The following is a 22,632-nucleotide window of genomic DNA, read 5'->3' as shown; positions in this document are numbered from 1 at the left end:
CGCACAACACTTTCGTTCATAACGCTTAGACCGATGAATGCCTGCTCCTGAAACGTTTCGCGCCGAAAGAAATCTTATTACTGCTCGCACTGCGTATTTCGCGGGAGTTTTTTTTATTACAACGCTCATGTTTCGAGCTTATAACTAAGCGAATGCGCGTAAGAACGAAGTTCATACCATCACAGCTGGACGCGTACTAATCAGAGAATATGCAGATATGAAAATGGCGGCGGCTTCCGCATAACTTTCCATACCGCCCTTGTAAACTACAGACAAACCTCGATAAACTAGTATGCGAGTCATTACGTCAATCGTCACTTCGTATCTGTCTCCCATTACGATTAATGTATGTAAAACGTAATAGGACATTAAGATGTGCGTGAAATGACAAATGAAGTGAGACCCAAGGAAAAGTGCATCTCCATAAAAAAAAAAGGTGTGATTTGTACAAGGCGGAGTTATAAAAATCATGTTGTTCTACAAAGTCTTAAAAAGTAGTGTAATTAAAATAGTAAATGGCCTGTATACATGTGGATTCAGCTGCCTCTACCGATAGTTTTTGTGCATCTCGCAACGCCTTCAAAAACCACGTGCGAGATTCTCATATTCTCTCGTTCGCTAGGAGCAAATTATTAGTCCTGCAGAAGAAAATGAACAGAAAATTTAAGAAATTTAAATTTGGTACTGGAACACGTTTCTGCTGGAGGCCAGAGTTTCCGAGTTATTCGATAAAAATAAGTTTGAAGATCACTTTTGTAGGATTTTCCTTGAATAATTCGAAAACTGCAGCCTATAGCGAAAATTTATCCCAGTGCAAAATTTAGCTACATTAGATTTACTACAAAAAGGTTCCGTTCATTTTTTTCTGTAGGACTAACAGTTTGCGCATATCGAACGAGAGAACATGAAAATCTTGCATATGGTATTTGAAGGCGTTGTAGGTTAGATTAAACTTACAGGTAGGCGTAACTGAATCACCAGTACGCAGCATCTAGACAGCTTGTCAAGTGTCTGTACTATCAAATAAATAAGTAATTTTAGCACTACCAATTTTTTCATGGGAAAATTCAAAGGAAAATACTGAAAGGAATCGGTATCTTAACGGTGACTACAGGATGTATATATAGCCACATGGGTTGCACAAAATTTTTGTCAAATTGACCATGGTTTTGACTGCACTAGGGCAATCTTCATCAGAATAAAAAATTTACATGGATTACCTAGGAAATATGACATGGCTTGAAGTAAAAAATACTTGACACACAGTCAACATGGGTTTAGAAAACTAGTTCTTGTGAAACACAAGTAGCTCTTTATTCGCATGAAGTGTTGAGTGCTATTAACAAGGGATCTCAGATCGATTCCGTATATCTGGATTTCCAGAAGGTTCAAAATGGTTCAAATGGCTCTGAGCACTATGGGACTCAATTGCTGAGGTCATAAGTCCCCTAGAACTCAGAACTACTTAAACCTAACTAACCTAAGGACAACACACACATCCATGCCCGAGGCAGGATGCGAACCTGCGACCGTAGCGGTCGCGCGGGTCCAGACTGTAGCGCCTAGAACCACTCGGCCACCAGCGGCCGGCGGATTTCCAGAAGGCTTTGAACTGTACAATACAAGCGGCTTATTGTGAAATTGCGTGCTTATGGAATATCGTCTCAGTTATGTGACTGGATTGTGACTTCCTGTCAGAGTGGTCACAGTTCGTAGTAATTGACGGAAAGTCATAGAGTAAAACAGAAGTGATTTCTGGCGTTCCCCAAGATAGTGTTATAGGCCCTTTGTTGTTCCTTATCTATATAAACGATTTGGGAGACAACCTGAGCAGCCGTCTTAGTTTCTTTGCAGAAGACGCTATCGTTTATTGACTAATAAAGTCATCAGACGTCAAAAGTAGTGCGCAAAACGATTTAGAAAAGATATCTGAATGGTGCGAAAATTTGCAGTTGACTAGCGAAAAGTATGAGCTCATCCACATGAGTGCTAAAAGGAATCCGTTAAACTTCGGTTGCACGATAAATACCTACGAATTACAATTACAAACAACTTAAATTGGAAAGAACGCATAGAAAATGTTGTGGGGAGGGGTAACCGAAGACTGCGTTTTATTGGCAGGACATTTAGAAAATGTAACAGATCTACTAAGGAGACTGCCTACACTACGCTTGTCTGTCCTCTTTTAGAATACTGATACGCGGTGTGGGATCCTTACCACATAGGACTGACGGAGTACATCGAAAAAGTTCAAAGAGGGGCACCACGTTTTGTATTATCGCGAAATGTGGGCGAGAGTGTCATTGAAATGATGCAGGATTTGGGCTGAACGTCATTAAAAGAAAGGCGTTTTTCGTTGCGACGGAATCTTCTCACGAAATTCCAATCACGAACGTTCTCCTCCGAATATATATATACACTCCTGGAAATGGAAAAAAGAACACATTGACACCGGTGTGTCAGACCCACCATACTTGCTCCGGACACTGCGAGAGGGCTGTACAAGCAATGATCACACGCACGGCACAGCGGACACACCAGGAACCGCGGTGTTGGCCGTCGAATGGCGCTAGCTGCGCAGCATTTGTGCACCGCCGCCGTCAGTGTCAGCCAGTTTGCCGTGGCATACGGAGCTCCATCGCAGTCTTTAACACTGGTAGCATGCCGCGACAGCGTGGACGTGAACCGTATGTGCAGTTGACGGACTTTGAGCGAGGGCGTATAGTGGGCATGCGGGAGGCCGGGTGGACGTACCGCCGAATTGCTCAACACGTGGGGCGTGAGGTCTCCACAGTACATCGATGTTGTCGCCAGTGGTCGGCGGAAGGTGCACGTGCCCGTCGACCTGGGACCGGACCGCAGCGACGCACGGATGCACGCCAAGATGGCTCTGAGCACTATGGGACTCAACTGCTGAGGTCATTAGTCCCCTAGAACTTAGAACTAGTTAAACCTAACTAACCTAAGGACATCACAAACATCCATGCCCGAGGCAGGATTCGAACCTGCGACCGTAGCGGTCTTGCGGTTCCAGACTGCAGCGCCTTTAACCGCACGGCCACTTCGGCCGGCTGCACGCCAAGACCGTAGGATCCTACGCAGTGCCGTAGGGGACCGCACCGCCACTTCCCAGCAAATTAGGGACACTGTTGCTCCTGGGGTATCGGCGAGGATCATTCGCAACCGTCTCCATGAAGCTGGGCTACGGTCCCGCACACCGTTAGGCCGTCTTCCGCTCACGCCCCAACATCGTGCAGCCCGCCTCCAGTGGTGTCGCGACAGGCGTGAATGGAGGGACGAATGGAGACGTGTCGTCTTCAGCGATGAGAGTCGCTTCTGCCTTGGTGCCAATGATGGTCGTATGCGTGTTTGGCGCCGTGCAGGTGAGCGCCACAATCAGGACTGCATACGACCGAGGCACACAGGGCCAACACCCGGCATCATGGTGTGGGGAGCGATCTCCTACACTGGCCGTACACCACTGGTGATCGTCGAGGGGACACTGAATAGTGCACGGCACATCCAAACCGTCATCGAACCCATCGTTCTACCATTCCTAGACCGGCAAGGGAACTTGCTGTTCCAACAGGACAATGCACGTCCGCATGTATCCCGTGCCACCCAACGTGGTCTAGAAGGTGTAAGTCAACTACCCTGGCCAGCAAGATCTCCGGATCTGTCCCCCATTGAGCATGTTTGGGACTGGATGAAGCGTCGTCTCACGCGGTCTGCACGTCCAGCACGAACGCTGGTCCAACTGAGGCGCCAGGTGGAAATGGCATGGCAAGCCGTTCCACAGGACTACATCCAGCATCTCTACGATCGTCTCCATGGGAGAATAGCAGCCTGCATTGCTGCGAAAGGTGGATATACACTGTACTAGTGCCGACATTGTGCATGCTCAGTTGCCTGTGTCTATGTGCCTGTGGTTCTGTCAGTGTGATCATGTGATGTATCTGACCCCAGGAATGTGTCAATAAAGTTTCCCCTTCCTGGGACAATGAATTCACGGTGTTCTTATTTCAATTTCCAGGAGTGTATATTTACACCGACCTACATAGGGAGAAACGATCACCACGATGAAATAAGGGAAATCAGAGCTCGTACTGGAAGATATAGGGGTTCGTTCATTCCGCGTGCTATACGAGATGTGAATAATAGAGAATTGTGAAGGTGGTTCGATGAACCCTCTGCCAGGCACTCAAATGTGATTTGCAGAGTATCCATGTAGAGGTAGATGAAGATATTTGATAGGATTACTTCCATAAATTACGTACGACAAAATGTACTTACATGTAATCACACCATGGTAAAAATGTCTGAGCAAAAGTGCTCTCGTCAAATAAAAATGTCACTGGAATATAAAATAAATAAAAATGAACAAAAAAAATTATTTGAAGAGAGCACTTTTACTGAGAAAGTTTTCCTCTTGATGTGATTACATATAAGTGCACTCTGTTGTACGTAATTTATGGAAGTAATCCTATTAAGTATATTGTATTTCAAGCCATGTCATATTTTCTATGTAATCCATGTAAATTTTTTATTCTGATGAAGATTGTCCTAGTGGAGTTGAAGCCATGGTCGATTTGACAAAAATTTTGTGCAACCTATGTGGCTATATATAAATCCTATAATTAAATAACGTATAGTTGCTGGATCTCAGCCAATAAAAATGTCTATTTTAACGGTTTTTGGTGTTGTCTTCAGTCTGATGGTGGTTTGATGTTACTCTCCACGCTGGTCTGTTCTGTGGAAGCCTCTTCACCTCCGTCCGACCTGTTTATTGAATCGACAGTTTCAGCAGTATCATTTCTCGGAAATTGAGGTGTAGCCGCCTTAGGTTGGACAATGACTCTGTCTTTCATGTGTCCCCCACAGAAAAATACCGCAAGATATGAGGTCTGGCGACCTGGGAGGTTAAAAACAATGTACAAGAACTTGTTGTCCACCTTTTCCAATAGAAGGCTGTGGGGTGTTGTTGTTAAGGCAACGCCGCACCTGAAGGTGATAGTGAGGTGTGGCGCCGTCATACATAAAAATGAAATCACTGGAATCTTTGTGAAGTTGAGGAAACAACCAATTTTGCAGCATATCCAGGTTTGACATTCCTGTCAGAGGTGCATAAACTTTGTGAACAAAAACTGTAAGTCTCTTTCAATTCCGACGACGACGCCAGAGTTTTGTGATCCCCAAATTCTTACATTATGGCGGTTTACTGTACCCGATAGATGAAACGTCGATTTGTCCGAAAAGATGAATGTTCGGAAAAAGTATCCTGTCCCACATCCTGGAAAACCAAAAAACAAAATTCGAACCTTCTGTTATGGCAACCGGGACGTTATTGTTGCAGAAACTGCAATTGTAAGGCTTCATATGAGGGCGCCGTTTTTTGACCCCGCCACACCGTTGTTTGAGGAAACTGAATTGTTTACTACCTAGGGCTCCGTTTGAACGCATCTCGGATACGTTCGACATTTCATGAGACGTGCGTGGCCAACCAGTGCTCTTCTTTTGCATATGCAATCAACTTCCAGTCATTAATCTGCTTGTGCAGAGGCGGCCTCTTGCTGAAACGACGGCGGAATGTTCGTTGCACTTGAATAATGGATTGAATTCGCACATATTCCAACACAAAAAACGATTTCTCTTGTGGTGTAGTCGTATGTTGCTACTAACAACAGCGTAGATGTGTAAAAGCTTTTGACTTTCCTGTATCCAGTGACATGCGCAATGTGTTTCTCTCTGTTATACAGGGTGGCGCACGAAATGTGTTACCATTTTGTTTTTGAATATAAACTTTATTGTCAATACAATCTGAAAGGAACATATACTACAATGAAGAACCGTCCAGAGAGATTTGTTCTAACTCAGCACATGCTCAATATGTCCACCATTTCGTTTCCTAACCTCCTTCAAACGAACACTGAAGTTAGTGATTCCCCTACGTCACATGTCTTCCGTAATTTCACTGCAAGCTTGAAGAATAAGTCTTCTGAGCTCCATTAAATCACGTGGACGTTTCGGGAAAATTTTTTCCTTCAGGTACCCCTAAAGAAAAAAGTCACATGGATTGAGGTCTGGACTATTGGGTTGCCAATTTTGTCCGTCATTGAAGCAACCTGGAAACCTGAGTGAAATTGCTGTGTTGGCAGAAGAGCCAACACCGTGTTGCTAGAGGAGGCCGAAATGCACGCGTTTAAATACATGCAGACTGACGTGAGGTCTGGAGAATTGCAATAAAGTACGAAAATCTTGTAATACTTAACTTTAATCCACAATTGGTGAACATCTCTCTTGACTGTACATTATTTCCATCTTAATATAAACTGGTAATGGCGCCTTGCTAGGTCGTAGCAAATGACGTAGCTGAAGGCTATGCTAACTATCGTCTCGGCAAATGAGAGCGTATTTGTCAGTGTAGCATCGCTAGCAAAGTCGGCTGTACAACTGGGGCGAGTGCTAGGACGTCTCTCTAGACCTGCCGTGTGGTGGCGCTCGGTCTGCAATCACTGACAGTGGCGACACGCGGGTCCGACGTATACTACCGGACCGCGGCCGATTTAAAGGCTACCACCTAGCAAGTGTGGTGTCTGGCGGTGACACCACATTCCTCCCCCGCAAATCGGCGAACGGTTGTGTTATAAGGCTTCCGCCCGCCGTGGGGAGGACCCCATGTTGACGTATGCGACGAGGTGGGGAGCCTAACAACAGGCAAGGCTGTGCCACCCGCACCCGGCCATTCGGTCCGAGGGGAGCTAGGAAACGCCTGAAAACCTAGTCCAGGGTGCACGCCAACATGCGGTGTATGCGCCCGTAGAGAGACGGGAGGGGCCGAAGGGTCGACCTCCATCGAGGCGGGGCACCCGACGGGCGAAGACGCCATGTGGTCCGGAGCGGGCAAGAGTTCCATGTCGAAGGACAGCTGGTCACGGGAAGCGATCGGCGGCGCGTGACCCAGGGAGGCGCCCGGCGGCTGTAGCGACGCGTCCACTGCGGGCGGCGCGTCGCCATGGGGCAAAATGGAAGGCATCGTCGGTAACACCTGGGGATGAGGCGAGCCAGTAGATGGTCCCCAGGGCGCTGACCGGACGGCACCGTCGCTGAAAGCAGACGGGGAGCGGCAGAACCCGTGCGACGACAGAGGCGCAGCTGATTGAGATGCCGACGCACCTCACCAGAGGCCCCCAAAACCAGATACATAGCGCGGCCGAGGCAGCGAAGAATGCGCCCTGCGAGCCAACGCCGTGAACCTCGATAGTGGCGATAGTATACAACGTCGCCTGGAGCAAAAACAGGTGGCTGCCGCTGCACAGGAACCTGATGCGGCGGATGCAGCAAAGACATCAAAGTTCGATGAGGACGACCGTGGAGCAACTCAGCTGGCGAACGACCATCTCGGGGCTGAGAGCGATACGAGGACAAAAAGAGCAATAACGCGTCCTCATCGAACCTTGATGTCTTTGCTACATCCGCCGCATCAGGTTCCTGTGCAGCGGGAGCCACCTGCTTTTGCTCCAGGCGACGTATACTATCGCAACTATTCTTCGCTGCCTCGGCCGCACTATGTATCTGGTTTTGGGGGCCTCTGGTGAGGTGCGTCGGCATCTCAATCAGCTGCGCATCTGTCGTCGCACGGGTTCTGCCGCTCCCCGTCTGTTTTCAGCGACGGTGCCGTCATGTCAGCGCCCTGGGGACCCATCTACTGGCTCGCCTCATCCCCAGGTGTTACCGACGATGCCTTCCATTTTGCCCCATGGCGACGCGCCGCCGCCGCCGCCGGTCCTCCCGCCGGCGCCGCCCGCAGTGGACGCGTCGCTACAGCCGCCGGGCGCCTCCCTGGGTCACGCGCCGCCGATCGCTTCCCGTGACCAGCTGTCCTTCGACATGGAACTCTTGCCCGCTCCGGACCACATGGCGTCTTCGCCCGTCGGGTGCCCCACCCCGATGGAGGTCGACCCTTCGGCCCCTCCTGTCTCTCTACGGGCGCATACACCGCATGTTGGCGTGCACCCTGGACTAGGTTTTCAGGCGTTTCCTAGCTCCCCTCGGACCGAATGGCCGGGTGCGGGTGGCACAGCCTCGCCTGTTGTTAGGCTCCCCACCTCGTCACATACGTCAACATGGGGTCCTCCCCACGGTGGGCGGAAGCCTTATAACACAACCGTTCGCCGATTTGCGGGGGAGGAATGTGGTGTCACCACCAGATACCACACTTGCTAGGTGGTAGTCTTTAAATCGGCCGGTCAAACTAATAGGGAGTGGGTTGCCACTTTGCAAGGCCTCACTAGGGATTGTGCTTTTGAGTGTGAATGTGGACTCCCTTATTCAAATACAATGGTACGTGATGCAATTGCACAGAACGTTTATGTTGTTCGTATAAGGGAACAGATTTTGAAACTAGTCAATCCCTCCCTTCAACAAGTGATGGACATATTGGATCGGCAAGACACACTTGACTTTGCTCAGGAATCATTTGAAACTTCGCCAGCCGTGTGTCACGTTAACCGGCCAGCCGGGCGAGCTGCACGGAACAGTAAACAGCCCTCGCGCTCGTCCGCGCAGCTGCCGCCAAGCTCTCCGCTACGTTTGCCGCGCCAGCAAGCAAATGCAGTGCTAAGATCATGCCCGCGGTGTACTGCTAGACATTCGCATGAGAATTGCCCGTCACGCCAAGCTATTTGCTTTTTCTGTACTAAAAAAGGACATGTTCAAAGTGTTTGCCAGAAAAAGCTTAGATCGGACACTAACAACCATTCCAAGCCCTTTGCTTCGCGCCGGAATCGAACCAAGAATACTCAGGCACGTGAACCTTCGCCCATGGAAATTCATGTAGTTCATTTCACTCCGCCCAGTGCCACTTTCTCTAACAGTGACTGTGTTCGTCCCACAAATAGTGTGCGTCGACGTCGCCGGAGATCCCGTCCTCGTCGCCATGTGCTGTGTTGGCAGAAGAGCCAACACCGTGTTGCTAGAGGAGGCCGAAATGCACGCGTTTAAATACACGCAGACTGGCGTGAGGTCTGGAACAGGACAATGTCTTGAGAATTGCAATAATGTACGAAAATCTTGTAATACTTAACTTTAATCCACAATTGGTGAACATCTCTCTTGACTGTACATCATTTCCATCTTCATATAAACTGGTAATGGCGCCTTGCTAGGTCGTAGCAAATGACGTAGCTGAAGGCTATGCTAACTATCGTCTCGGCAAATGAGAGCGTATTTGTCAGTGAACCTTTCCTAGCAAAGTCTGCTGTACAACTGGAACGAGTGCTAGGACGTCTCTCTAGACCTGCCGTGTGGTGGCGCTCGGTCTGCAATCACTGACAGTGGCGACACGCGGGTCCGACGTATACTACCGGACCGCGGCCGATTTAAAGGCTACCACCTAGCAAGTGTGGTGTCTGGCGGTGACACCACAGAAATGATCCGCATGTCGAAATGCTCGTGTAAAAACTCCAACACAGTGTTTGCAGTATGTGGCCTTGCTCCATCTTGCATGAACCACTGCGTGTTGAAGGGCAAGGCAGTGGCAAGAGGCTGTGGAATGACGCTATTGCGAAGCATGCTCAAATAACGCTCCCTGTTCACAGTTTCTTCAAAGAAAAAGGGTCCAATAAGTCCGTGACTGGAAATTGCTGCCCAAGCTGTAATCCTCGGAACATAATGTTGTCGTTCATGAAGCACTTGTGGGTTTTCAGTGGCCCAAAAGCGCACATTTTGTTTGTTAACCACACCGTCTAAATGAAAATGCACCTCGTCTGAAAACCAAACATTGTTGAGAGTTTCTTCCCTATTCTCCGCCCACTGAGCAAGCAGTAGTCTCTGCTGTTTGTGTCCTTCAGTGCGCTTCTGTGCACAGGTCATCTTTTATGGGTACATATGGAGGTCACTTTTAAGAATGCGTTGAACGGAGCGTCTGGATATTCCCAGTTTCACTGCTGTCTTTCTACACGATTTCCCGGGACTTCTCTGTACAGCAACTCGTACCGCTTCAATATTCTCCGGCGAACAAACAGGCTTAGGCCGAGGTCGCTTCACTTCCAATATTGTTCCTCCCTGAACAAATTTATCGTACAACCTGTGGATGGTCTTCTTGCAAGGGACCCATCGTGCATTATACTGCTGCTGAAAACGCGTCTGAGTCACAACAAGGCTTTTCGTTTCATGAAAAAGTAACACAATTGCCGATCGTTGCTGTGTCGTCAGTCTTCCAGTGTCAGCCATTGCGTCTTACTAGTCTCCTAGAGGCAGTATCGTGAATTACACGTCATTTCGTAACTCATTTGTTTTTCCAAGCTCTGCTGGTACTGCTGTAGAGATCCCAGCGGGATATCTAATGTGCGTCGTAAATTGTGAAAGAAACAAAATGGCTCTGAGCACTATGGGACTTAACATCTGTGGTCATCAGTCCCCTAGAACTTAGAACTACTTGAACCTAACTAACCTAAGGACATCACACACATCCATGCCCGAGGCAGGATTCGTACCTGCGACCGTAGCGGTCACGCGGTTCCAGTCTGAAGCGCCTAGAACCGCACGGCCACACAGGCCGGCGAAAGAAACAATTGGTTACACATTTCGTGCGCCACCCTGTAGTTTGTCTGTAACAAACAACTGAAATCTGTTCTTTCTTTCTGAATCACCCTGCATAACAAAATCAACATGGCTGGCAGCCATGACATACCCTTAAAAGTATTATGGTACCAGTATCTTCGTCAAATAATCTGGACTCACAGGTACAAGTGCTAATGATGGCCTGAAGGCATCCAGCACTTATACAAGCAAAAGCTATAGCCAGTAGAGGGCTCCAGTACTGAGACAGCAAAGTAATCACCACCATAGAGTCAATAGCTGAAAACAGAATATTCGTAATCATTAATTAAAATGGATTCCATGGCTAAAGTGTGTCTAACCTTAAGTAAAAAATTTATACTTATAATCAGACTAAAAGTCCGTAATTGCGTGAAAAGCAAATAAATGAAACGGCAATTATTTGATTAAACGTCTTGATGATCGATAGTGCACTGAAAGGACTGCCAAATTATTTGACCATGATACTGTATCAGAATGCTTATAACCGAATATTATACGTATCAGTAATGTTAACTTCCAAAGTTCCTATCCTTATTACGTACCCTCGGCCTACAAAAATGTATAATGGCGTTGAATGAAAAGTAATGCCTACACCTTCGTTAATTGGGTTTGGATGGGAATATTTTAATAAATCAAACGCAGAAATAATCCTTAGAATGTGATCTTTAATTACCAATGTTCGCTTTTCCACATAATCACCAGCCAATTGGATACATTTCTGCCAACGATGAACAAGTTTTCTGAAGCCGCCACGGAAGAAGTCGACACTATTTCCGCAACCACAGTCTCACAGTTCTCTCAATGTCTTCATCAGAAACATAATGATGTCCACGCAGATCATCTTTCATTATCGGGAACAGATGGAAGTAAGACGGTGCTAAATCTGGACCGTCTGGAGGATGCCGTACGGTGGTGAGATTCAGTCTCTGAAGTTCTGCTGTGGTGGCACGTGAAGTGTACGGTTTGGCATTGTCATGCTGCAGGAAAACATTTCCCTTTTCCTTTCGGACCCTTGTTAGCCGTCGTTTCAAAGTTCGCAGCGTTGTGATGTAACTCTCCGAATTTTTGTTGTTCCACGATCAAGGAAATCATCATGGATAACATCATCTGCGTCCCAGAACAGTGTGGCCATGATTTTTCCAGCTGAGGCCTGCGTCTTGAATTTCTTTTTCTGGGGCGAGTCTTTGCGTCGATATTTCATAGACTGACGTTTCGTCTTCGGATCGTAATGGTGTACCCACGTTTCGTCTCCTGTCACAACTGAATGGAAAAAGGCGTCACCTTCTTTCTCGTAACGCGAGAGAAGTTCCTGGAAAATTTCAAGTTTGTGCGCTTGAATTTCAGGAGTCAGCATCCGGGGTACCCACCATGTACAGATCTTCCGATAGCCAAGCAAAGCAATAATGTGACCCACACGTTCTTGTGAAATGCCGAATGTGCTCGCAGTTTCTCTCTGAGTGATACGACGATCGTCCTGGACCGTCCTAGATCAATCTGTCAACATTCTGTTTGTGAAACTCGGTGGTTGCTGTCACAGGACATCCAGCTCTTTGTTTGTCACACAGTTCAGATGTTACTCGCCCAACGACGTCCAGTACTCACATCAACACAGTCACCATAAACTGCTATCATTCTCTGATGAATCTCCTTTGGGGTGGTACCTTCTGCTGTCAAGAATTCAATGACTGCATGTTGCTGAAATCGCATTGACCGATGTAGAGACAAGCCAGTACCTGCCGCATACCAATGCCGCCAACTGTTGAAGAGTTACGAAGGTAGAGGCATTACTTTTCAGTCAACCCTCGTATAATTCAAATAGTCAGGTTGAATAGGGTACCGTTCTGAAATGAAATGTTGTTCTTTTCAGACTTGGTTTAATACAAAGCCAACACGTGAATTCCCAGAATTAACGTATAAATCAATTATAAAAAAAGAACACGAAACAAAATACAGACAGATGATGTTGATTGCTGGCAAAGTTATGGTAGGGGAAGGGGGTCAAGCTAAAACGATGCCTCCCTCAAGGTAATAGCTTTCTGACTATGTGTGAGGTACAGACCGAGCTTGTGAACTGCTAGCTAAATGTCAATACGACATGGGTTGGTTGAAATACAGAGCAGCAGGTCAGATGGACTCGCTGCAGTGAAGACGGAGTCCTCAGACAATGATTGCTAATAGGCCCGGGCTGCCGATATGCTCACCACTGAACTGCCCAACAGGTGATATGGAGACTGGCCGTAGGTACGCAACTGCAGAGGCCGAGATGTGCAGAGAATCACAGCTGGCGCGCCGAGAAAACCAAGACTGCTGTCCGTGGCGGCTCTCCGCCAGTTACAGAAACCAGATGGTAGTTATAAGAGGGCCATGAAAGGGAAGCAATGGTTGGGAAAGGAGTGAGACAGGGCTGTAGCCTATCACCGACATTATTCAGTATGTATATTGAGCAAGCAGTAAATGAAACAAAAGAAAAATTCGGAGTAGGAATTAAAATCCATGGAGAAAAAATAAAAACTTTGAGGTTCGCCGATGACATTGTAATTCTGTCAGAGACAGCAAAGGACCTGGAAGAGCAGCTGAACGGAATGGACAGTGTCTTGAAAGGAGAATGTGAGATGAACATCAACAAAAGCAAAACGAGGATAATAGAATGTAGTCGAATTACATCGGGTGATGCTGAGGGAATTAGATTTGGAAATGAGACACGTAAAGTAGTAAAGGTGTTTTGCTATTTGGGGAGCAAAATAACTGATGATGGTCGAAGTAGAGGGGATGTGAAATATAGACTGGCAATGGCAAGGAAAGCGTCTCTGAAGAAGAGAAATTTGTTAACATAGAGTATAGATTTAAGTGTCAGGAAGTCGTTTCTGAAAGTGTTTGTGTGGAGCGTAGTGAAACATGGACGATAAATAGTTTGGACAAGAAGAGAATAGCAGCTTTTGAAATGTGGAGCTACAGAAGAATGCTGAAAATTAGATGGGTAGATCACATAACTAATGAGGAGGTACTTAATAGAATTGGGGAGAAGAGAAATTTGTGGCACAACTTGACTAGAAGAAGGGATCGGGTGGTAGGACATGTTCTGGGGCATCAAGGGATCACCAATTCAGTATTGGAAGGCAGCGTGGAGGGTAAAAATAGCAGAGGGAGAGCAAGAGATGAATACACTAAGTAGATTCAAAAGGATGTAGGTTGCAGTAGGTACTGGGAGATGAAGAAGTTTGCACAGGATCGAGTAGCATGGAGAGCTTCTAACAACCCTACCACAACAAAGGTCAAAAATTAATTATGATTTGTAGTGTTGCTCACGCTGCTAAATATTGCATTTTCGGGCAACAACAAAGTTATATTATGTGGCAGGTGTCATTAGAGCACAGTTAATAAAGTCATTTCATGAAATAATGGATAAACTAGGCACTCATCTTTTCGCGTTTCCCACGCTGGTCTTGTTGTGAACTCATGGCTCAATCGTCGAAAATCTAGGTAGTGATGATTCCAAGCTCGGATGCAAAGAGGCCTAGGTGCTATTCTGCGATATTCAAAAGTTTTATAGATGCGCTTCACAAACCATTCTTGAAGATTAAACTTTTGAAAGTTAGAACAATGGTGATGTAAAACAGTAATCAGCACTCCGAATTTAAGTTACACTTCTTTTTTATTACTTTTGTTGCAATATCACGTAACTCACAAAACATCACTTCACAATATAAAACATACTTGAAAATATCTTCCTCACTGTTAAAGTTCACATTTTATAAACTGACTACAATTTGTGTCTTTTCAACATGACGACCAAGACTTGACTCTCCAATAACCGCTCACGCGCCCAAAAATCAGAGTTACAAGTACGTCAAAGATCATAGTGACAAAAGAAAGAAGTCACATAAGAATAATATCATTGCAATATAAACACATCGATGTATCAAAGTACCTCTACATTAATGAGATCAAATCTGAATGTTGTCTCAGAAATATGTTAACTACTTTACAGAAACACAGTAGAATATTGCTGGTATCGAGAGGTTGAGGTGAGGTGCCGTAATGGTTACGTAATTCAAGTACCATTACAAGCTGCATCAAACCAGCCTCTGGACTGAAGACCACAAGAACAACAAATAGTGGGGTGGCGAGAGTATCAATTCCTATGAAATGATATGCCAAGACAACGATTTTAGAACGAAATGTGTTTTCAAAAGACAGAGTAAAACCTCACGTGATCTTCATATATAACAACAGTCTGAACAGTGCTATGTTTAAAGTGAACAATGATTTTAAAAAAAGGGTACAATGTTAACAGAGAATTTCTATCACGATCAAACAGCTTAATCAGTTAATATGCAAGTCCATGACTTAGGGAAGTGGAGTGGTCTTCCTCTCAGCTGTGAGCAAGTTAACTAGCTGACAATAATCATTCCTAGTTGGGCAATGCTGCAGTCTGACCTCAAACTTCTGTTCTTCAAAATAATGACATTATTCAATATATGTATTCCCTTCACCTTTCAATGAGTACATGATATTCATTCTTGATGTCCTTTCTTCAGACAGAATCAGAAATCCACACAGCATATCTGTCCACCACAAGTGTCCACACTTCAACTACGAATGTATCACACTGCGCAGAGGCAAAGGCTGTGCCACGGCAAGACCAAAGATTGTTCAACAGTAACGTAACTTGCTCCCTCTCTGACGTGCACATCGGTAACATGCAAAAACCAAATGACATGACCACCTTAAGGTCTTTCTGAAATGTAAGCTTAGGGTGGTCTGCCTTGGAATGCTTCAGCTTGGAATCTTATTGACCGGAGAAGAATTGTGTTGCAGCGATAAGTCCTGCTTCGAAATGAGCCCCAGTGACCAGCGAAGTCGTGTCTGCAGACGCCCCAGGAGCGATGGTCTGGGATGCCATTTCATTTCATAGCAGGATGCCTTTGGTTGTCATCAGGGCACTCTTACAGCATAGCGGTACATCGACGATATTCTTCCCCGTTTGTTTGTTGTTCATGGCAAGTCAATCTGGGATTACATTTCAGCAAGATAATGCCCGCCCACTCTACCTTGGCCAGAAGGGTCGTCGGACCTCTACCCAACTGACAACGTTTAGAGCATTATGGGCAGCACCCTCCAACTAACTCAGGACTTTGAGTATCTATGCTCCACTTGGGCAGAATTTGGCACGGTGTCCCTCGGGACGACACGCAACAGTCAATTCCAAGCCGAATAACTGCATGCATAAGGGCCAGAGGTGAACCAATGCGCCCATTGATTTGTTCCATTTATGCAACTCTTTCTGCTGAATAAATCATACAATTTTTCTGAAATTATAATCATTTGTTTGTCTGCATATGTGTGTCGCATCTCCCAACTTCCATCCCTTAGGGATAATTTCTTCGTGGTATGTCGTTTTTTGTGTCTTATAGTTAAATGTGAATTACGTATAATTCTTCCAACCCATATGTGGGTTGGACCGTAATTTCAGATGAAGAGGCCCCCCCATATAACATTCAATACTGAGTCATTCGGAGCTAGAACTTCTACCTAACAAGAAAACTCTCTTTTTATAAAATACAAGTAAAATTATTACGCTTAAAAATACACACCAACGTGGAAGACGGACGTAATGGGGAAAAAGTTTATCCTCATTCTTACCAGCAGCTGCGCGGCAGCGCCACCTATTGAGGGGATATTGTGTTAGGCGTCAGTACTAGCCCACTACGCTGTGGTGCATTATGCTTACTACCTGAGCCCCATCTTATTCTGTTAATCGCTCCTGTGAACGGGAACGCGTTATGCAGCTCTTGGAGTAAATCACGTCCATCTAGAAAAGTTTTTACTGAGTTTAACAAAGGCGATGTTGGCCTGATGTATTGACGATGCCCTTTGGCTACACTTTCTAAAGGATCGTTCTAAGAAATATCAAATTAAGATCAAGCTGAAGATGCCTAAATAAGGAGAAACGCGTAGTTGAAAAATAAAAAAAAAACTAAAATTGCAACCAAGACTGTTTTTAACCAATACTGAATTACGTAACTTTGTTTTTCGCAGTGGCAGTTAATACATTATCCTTCGACTTTGCTGGAGAGATATAATTTATGACGTCCGATCATTTTTAACTTCAAAGACTTTTTACGTTCATGCTGAATAGACAAGTGTTCTCGTCAAGCCATTCAAAGTTAGAGAGTGTGTGTAGTATTTCTCACCGACAGTCAACGGATGCCCTTCTTAGCGACTACTTGTGAAGAGAACGTTCGCGCGCGCGCGCGCGCGCGTGTGTGTGTGTGTGTGTGTGTGTGTGTGTGTTTAGTGTAGAGAGCGCCTGGTGTGTTGACGCCAATGATCACGCGGGCATCGCACGCAAAAAACAGCGTGCTGGCGGGCGCGGGGCACGCCTATGCGTGCGGTGGGGCACGCATCTGCTGACGTCACAGGAGTCGCGTTACGCAGGGCGGCGGGCCGCAACCGGTGGCCGCTTGCCCGCTCGGGCTTCTGTTTGTAGGGAGGGGCCCGAGGCCTCCCGCGCTGCGCTTCTGCGGTGACACGCGCAACCAGAGACCCGGCTCCGGTTTCCCGGCGTGTCGCCTCTGCCTCACGCCCCGCGTAGAGATGAAACCGAAATGCCTTACATGTTGCTGAAGATGGGCAACAGGTGTCTGACACTGCACCAGGCCAACAGAGGCGAGAGAGTGAACCTTCTCGAACAAATACACTACTGGCATTAAAATTACTACACCAAGAAGAAATGCTGATGATAAACAGATATTCATTAGACATATACATTATACTAGAACTGACACGTGATTACATTTTCACGCAATTTGGGTGCATAGATCCTGAGAAATCAGTACCCACAACAACCACCTCTGGCCGTAATAACGGCCTTGATACGCCTGGGCATTGAGTCAAACAGAGCTTGGATTGCGTGTACAGGTACAGCTGCCCATGCAGCTTCAACACGATGCCACAGTTCATCAAGAGTAGTGACTGGCTAATTGTGACGAGCCATTTGCCCGGCCACCATTGACCAGACGGTTTCAATTGGTGAGAGATCTGGAGAATGTGCTGGCCAGGGCAGCAGTCGAACATTTTCTGTATCCAGAAAGGCCCGTACAGGACCAGCAACATACGGTCGTGCATTATCCTGCTGAAATGTAGGGTTTCGCAGGGATCAAATGAAGGGTAGAACCACGGGTCGTAACACATCTGAAATGTAACGTCCACTGTTCACAGTGCCGTCAGTGCGAACAAGTGGTGACCGAGACGTGTAACCAATGACACCCCATACCATCATGCCGGGTGATATGCCAGTATGGCGATGACGAATACACGCTTCCAATGTGCGTTCACCGCGATGTCGCCAAACACGGATGCGACCATAATGATGCTGTAAACAGAACCTGGATTCATCCGAAAACATGACGTTTTGCCATTCGTGCATCTAGGTTCGTAGTTGAGTACACCATCGCAGGCGCTCCTGTCTGTGATGCAGCGTCAAGTGTAACCGCAGCCATGGTCTCCGAGCTGATAGTCCATGCTGCTGCAAACGTCGTCGAACTGTTCGTGCAAATGGTTGTTGTCTTGCAAACGTCCCCATCTGCTGACTCAAGGATCGAGACGTGGCTGCACGGTCCGTTACAGCCATGCGGATAAGATGCCTGTCATCTCGACTGCTAGTGATACGAGACCGTTGAGATCCAGCACGGCGTTCCGTATTACCCTCCTGAACCCATCGATTCCATATTCTGCTAACACAGTCTGGAGCCGCGCGACCGCTACGGTCGCAGGTTCGAATCCTGCCTCGGGCATGGATGTGTGTAACGTCCTTAGGTTAGTTAGGTTTAAGTAGTTCTAAGTTCTAGGAGACTGATGACCTTAGAAGTTAAGTCCCATAGTGCTCAGAGCCATTTGAGCCATTTTTGCTGCTAACAGTCATTGGATCTCGACCAACGCGAGCAGCAATGTCGCGATACGATAAACCGCAATCGCGATAGGCTACAATCCGACCGACGAGCCACCACAACAACGTTTCACCAGGCAACGCCGCTCAACTGCTGTTTGTGTATGAGATATCGGTTGGAAACTTTCCTCATAACAGCAGGTTGTAGGTGACGGCATCGGCGCCAACCTTGTGTGAATGCTCTGATAAGATAATCATTTGCATATCACAGCATCTTCTTCCTGTCGGTTAAATTTCGCGTCTGTAGCACGTCATCTTCGTGGTGTAGCAATTTTAATGGCCAGTAGTGTAGAAAGTTGGACAGCTTTCAGGACACTTTTAGTTACAATTAGCTAAATTAAATAATTACAAAACCTATGTATAAGAAGATTTAAAATGTGACAAAGAGCAATATTAATGTCAGACGAGGGTGGTTTGATATGTCTGGTATATTTCCATGAAAAAGTGGAATATTTTTCTTCCGCCCTCACAGTTGATACACTTGATTATTCCGAAGATTGTACAAAGAATTTCAACAGTGTACAAGCGTACAGTCCATTCTTGACAGCCGTCTGAAATAGTGTGTCGACCGCGTTTGGAAATGGAGAAACCGAGTTTCGTGCCGTTATTAAACTTTTTCATTTGTAGCGTTGTGCTGCCGCACAAATCAGAACTGGATGAAGTTCATGCGGACTCTGCACCATCATTGAAGACCATTTGCTTTTGGATTAATGAATTTAAACGTGGTCGGCCAAACAGCGAGCACGTAGCGCGCTCTAGTCGCACAGTTTGAGGTTGGCACAAAGGAAACCATTGGCAAAATACATGATATGGTAGTGCAAGACCACCGAGTAAAAATTCGTGAATTTGCTGAGACTGTAGACATCTCAACTGATCGGGTGTACAATGTCCTGCACGGAGAATTGGTTATGGAGAAGCTCCGTGCGCGGTGCGTGCCGCGATTGCTCACAGTTGACCCAAAGCCCATTCGGCACAACGTTTCAACAAAAAATCTGGCGATATTTAATCGCAATCCGAAAGACTTTCTGCGGCGATTTGTAACTATTGATTAAACCTGGATTCGTCATTACACATCTGAGTCAAAACGGCAGTCAAAACTACGGACAAAGGCTGCTGAAAGAACACCGAAGAAGGCAAAGATCACTTTGTCAGCTGATAAGGTGATGACCACAGCATTTTGGGATTTCCAAGGAATAATTCTCATAGATAAATAGGAGAAGGCCAAAGCTGGTACGCAGAAAAGGGCTCTTTCAGCAGGATAATGCACCATCCAACACATCAGCGATAACAGTGGCGAAAGTGCGTGAGTGGGCTGTGAACTGGTTCCTCATCCACTCTGTTCATCCGAATTGGCCAGAGGTGACTTCTTCCTGCTCCCTAACTTGAAACTCTGGCTTGCTGAGAAGCAAGTTTCATCAAATGAGGAAGTGAAATGAAATGTCGTGTGACGAGGGCCTCCCGTCGGGTAGACCGTTCGCCTGGTGCAAGTCTTTCGATTTGACGCCACTTCGGCGACTTGCGCGTCGATGGGGATGAAATGATGATGATTAGGACAACACAACACCCAGTCCCTGAGCGGAGAAAATCTCCGACCCAGCCGGGAATCGAACCCGGGCCCTTTGGATTGACAGTCTGTCGCGCTGACCACTCAGCTACCGGGGGCGGACAAATGAGGAAGTGATAGTTGCAGTCAACGAATATTTTGCAGAGTTTGACGGAAACCATTTTTCCAATGAGATGAAAAAGCTGGGGGATCGCTGTACCAAGTGTAAGGCGAGTTCTTTACGAAACAAACATTTTTCTTGTTTTTTTTTTTCAGACTTATCAAATCACCCTCGTATTTACCTTATCCAGTGCTGCGGTACAGTATAGTGGAATTCGACGTCTTTAGCGTACATGGAGGCTACACGGGAGCCGGATTTTTATAACTTTTTATATTTATGGTGCGTGAAGTTTAGAAGTCAAATGTCAATCACAAAAAGCATTTCGATATAACTCTCTAAAATTCTGAAAAATCGACTTTCAAAAATTCTGAAAAAATCGACTTTGAAGTTCTTCCTAGCGAATTTAATACCATAAAGTAAGGTGGATTTTTCGCCAGGCAGTATGGTGCTGTGGTAGAGCACTTCCCCGCCCTGTAGTGCACGTTTTCGATTCCCGGCTGCAGTAAATATTTAAACAAAGATGGATGTTCTACGTACTTTTCCGTGAATAGTAAAATAATACAGGTTAAGAAAGTAATTTGTAGTGTGTTTCTTTAATTGAAATAAATATTAACAATCTTTTGTAATAGACCGATAATCAAGAATTTATATTTCCAATGAAAATTGGATTTTTGCATGTGATACGTTGGTTGGTTGGTTTGAGGGAGGGGACCAAACAGCGATGTCATCGGTCCTATCGGATTAGGGAAGGATGGGGAAGGAAATAGGCAGTGCCGTTTCAAAGGAACCATCGCGTCACTTGCCTGAAATTATTCAGGGAAATCACGGAAAATCTCAATCAAGATGGCCGGACTCGGGTTTGAACCGTCGTCCTCCCGAATGCGAGTCCCGTGAGCTAACCACTGCGCCACTTCACTCGATGTATGTGATATGTAGTTAGAAATAAGAGGACGTGTAGTTTCGAAATGACAATTAGACGGATGTTAATTTGGCATATGTTTGATGAACTTTGTGTTTAAATTTATCTGAACGAAACAAAAAACTGAAAAATAATGACTGAGACGAGAATCGTACTAACGATTACCAGTTCAGAGCGCTACTGATTTTTTCCTTTCTTTATGCATTTTACACTTCACAGAAACTCTCGAAGTGCATACTCCTTTGTTTAAAAATTTGCGTTTCTCGGGAATCGAAGCCAGACAGCCTACTTCGCAGACGAGCGCTCTACCATAAAGGCACTTCGAAGTCGATTTTCACGGCTTTTGGATACTGATACTTCAGTTCTGAACTTGAAGCACGACAAACATAAAAAAACAAAACTCTGATTACTGTGTGATCTCCTTGTCAGTGCTGGTCGAAATGTTTCGACACTCAAACTGTACGGAATGTGTGTAGCCTGTGGCATGTTTCTTTTTCGCAGTTTTAGGTGCATGTCACGTGGTTTAGTTATACTCGCGATGCAGACTGAATAGTGGAGACTGGTTTGAGTGACTGGGTTTGTGCTGACACCGATGCAATGGAAGATTTCAAACTTATGATAAAACGTTGGATTTATAGGGTTCAGAGATGATTGCTGCTTTTGTAAATATATTTTAGTTTGTTTCTAAGAGGTGCTATGTACAGTATAGTCAAATAAACTTCTTGTAAAATGACGATAATTTGTTTATTTAGTCTGCTGTTCATATTTGTGTTTAGTTACTGATTAGCATGCTCCCTCCATCATAATCGCAATATGTATTATGTGAACCGAGTCAGCTTTACAAGTATAGGACATTGCAGCGGAAAATTGGATGGCAACAAGCTGACCATTCATAAGACTTCGTAAGTTATGTTTCCCATTAACTTAGATCCATATAGTGATTTAATCTTTCTTATGTTCAATCTCTGTCCCTCTCTTAAAACACACAAACACACACGCGCACAAGCACACACACACACACACACACACACACACACACACACACACACACATACACACACACACACACACACATCATTCTGCTACGTAGTCAAAATTTCTTCTGGGGAACAAAGTTGTCAAGCAGATGTGTCTGCACTTTGTGTTTGAGGTTAAGCTTATTATCTTTTAAATAACTTAAATCACTACGTTGCCAGGTTAAATAAATAAATAAATAAATAAATCACTACGTTATATGACTGACTTCTTTGTCCCCGACAAGGGGATATTGACAGGCTGACAGGCTGTCTAGAGCACGACTAGAACTTCAACATATGCAAACAGGAAGACGCAACGCTCAACCGTTTTCGAGAAAATCGAGTTTGAACATTTTACGAGTGCTTGCATACTTCATATGGTCGCTACTATTGAAGGGGTCCGCAACCAAGCGACTAAGCACGCCGGTACGGTAGCTCAGCGTGTTCGGTCAGACGCCGGCACGGTAGCTCAGCGCGTTCGGTCAG

This window comes from Schistocerca nitens, chromosome 4 (genome assembly GCF_023898315.1).
Source record: "Schistocerca nitens isolate TAMUIC-IGC-003100 chromosome 4, iqSchNite1.1, whole genome shotgun sequence".
Taxonomy (NCBI): domain Eukaryota; kingdom Metazoa; phylum Arthropoda; class Insecta; order Orthoptera; family Acrididae; genus Schistocerca; species Schistocerca nitens.
The sequence above is the reverse complement of the archived record's forward strand: the minus strand, read 5'-3'. Positions refer to the sequence as shown.